The sequence below is a fragment of the Schistocerca piceifrons genome, unplaced genomic scaffold (assembly GCF_021461385.2).
Source record: "Schistocerca piceifrons isolate TAMUIC-IGC-003096 unplaced genomic scaffold, iqSchPice1.1 HiC_scaffold_1404, whole genome shotgun sequence".
Lineage (NCBI taxonomy): Eukaryota > Metazoa > Arthropoda > Insecta > Orthoptera > Acrididae > Schistocerca > Schistocerca piceifrons.
In genome coordinates, this window is record NW_025727241.1 from 75,001 (window position 1) to 77,500 (window position 2,500).

Consider the following 2,500-nt stretch of genomic DNA (forward strand, 5'->3'; position numbering starts at 1 on the left):
GGAGGAGGCTGAGCTCCCCTGCACAATACACCTCGAAACCCTCTCAGGTCCCGGCGGCGCGCAGCGCCGTCCCAAGTACTTGGTCGGGTTCGAGAGAGGCGCAATCGCCCGGAGTTAGGCGAGTAGACGCTTTCGGTGCGACCACCCGTGCTCCCAACTGAGCTTGCCGCTGCCGACAGAGGCCCGGGAGCGTGCTGTCGTGGCATTGCCGGCGGGAGACAACACGCGCCACCTACGGTGACCGGCAGCTCCAACGCCAGCGCCACAGAAGGACAAAAGCCCCACTTGGGTGCCGAAGCGAACTCTCCCAGCACAGCGCACGCGCCAACACATCCGCACAGCTGCGATACAAACCACCAGCGAGAACCGCTGGGGCGACCGAGCAGCAGACGGCGTCGCGGCGCCGAGCGCCGGGCGGCGGCGCATCCTCAACGCACACAGTCCTCAATCGGACCAGCACACTGAAGATGTCCACCGCGCTTCGCACCGGGCCCGCGAGGACCTACTTTGGCCGCACGGCGCCGCGCGCAGGGTGCGCCGGCGCGCAGCTGCGACGCCTGCCGCGTCCGTCGGCCGGCGCGCCTGCCACTGGCCGCCCCCACCAGCCGGCTGTAGCGCGTGCGCCCACGCACCGCGCGGCCAGCACGCCGGGAGGCGCCCCCTCACCGGCCGGGGACGGTCCCACCCAGCCACCGCCGCGTATCGCTTCACACCCAGATGCCGTTCAGTTTCGTCGGCATGGTGGGTATCGCTGGAACAACCGGTTAGTACCTCAACCTATCGTCGCCATCACCGATTCACCCCTAGCGAGAACAACCGCACCACAACAGGTTACCATTTGTTCATTTGCGTAACTTCACCAGAAAACGCAGGCGTCCATCGCCATTTGCAACTTCAACGATTATTGCATGCCTGTGTCAGGTGTCACGCCACACTACGTCTGCCCACATACACGCAACAAAATGTGCACGCCTAGACAATACGTGGAAGGTGGCCCCCGTACGTATGCGATGTCCATTGCTCGAACGACTGTCAACCGGCCTCTGTAGCATGTCGCAGATATGGAACGCGGTGCACCATGCCATCACGGTGTGTGAGGAGAGACGACTAGGTCCGAATACATCAACAGACAGCTCATGCTGATCGCCATCCACGGCGTCCGTTCCTCCCACACGTCTCTATGGCGTACCACACTGCAATCCAGCTCTCATAGGGAGACGACACGTAGCTGCGTGCACAATATTTGCACTGTATGGTCCGCCGTTTTTGGGCGCAGTCGTTGTGCGGTCACACATGTGCCACGATGTATCATTCAGTACATAAGGACGAATGTGCAGTACAGATTGTGGTTCACGCGTACGACATCAGCGGACAGTTGACACAGGCCGCACCACAACGTAGCCTGAGTACGTCGCATGCGAAGGGCATTGAACATGCAAACTTCTCACCAACCAGCTTGCGAAGGCAGGGGGCAAGGTGGGGACGTGGGGAGGGGCGGCATGTACGTCCTGCTGCCATCCACATTACAGTGTACAGCAGGAGCATGTGGAAAGTGAGCAAGACTTGCAAGGTGTTTAACATGAAGCGATACACAGGGGTGCGGGCAGTGCGAGTAGCGAACTATATTGCGAGGGTTGCGGGTGGGCAACACTACAGTAATTGAACGAGTCGTATAACAATTACAGAGCAGGTTTAGGCGACAACGTGGGTTACGTTAAGGCGACAACATGGGTTAGGTTAAGGCACAACATGGGTTAGGTTAAGGCACAACATGGGTTAGGTTAAGGCACAACATGGGTTAGGTTAAGGCACAACATGGGTTAGGTTAAGGCACAACATGGGTTAGGTTAAGGCACAACATGGGTTAGGTTGAGGCACAACATGGGTTAGGTTGAGGCACAACATGGGTTAGGTTGAGGCACAACATGGGTTAGGTTGAGGCACAACATGGGTTAGGTTGAGGCACAACATGGGTTAGGTTGAGGCACAACATGGGTTAGGTTAAGGTACAACATGGGTTAGGTTAAGGTACAACATGGGTTAGGTTAAGGTACAACATGGGTTAGGTTAAGGTACAACATGGGTTAGGTTAAGGTACAACATGGGTTAGGTTAAGGTACAACATAGGTTAGGTTAAGGTACAACATAGGTTAGGTTAAGGTACAACATAGGTTAGGTTAAGGTACAACATAGGTTAGGTTAAGGTACAACATAGGTTAGGTTAAGGTACAACATAGGTTAGGTTAAGGTACAACATAGGTTAGGTTAGGTTAGGTTAGGTTACACGTTGTTGTACGGAAAGGTGTAGGGGGGGGGGGGGGCGGGGGCGGCAGGTTCGTTGATAGTGATTATAGTAAGTGAATGCTTGTGACATGATCAGATTTGTCACGTCAGGATGCACCTTTGGCTTATTAGAGGCGGCGCTCCAATTCTATGCTTGTGTGAGACCTGTGTCTTTGACTCATGTCATTGTTTGTGCGCTGTGACAGGAGGTACTATT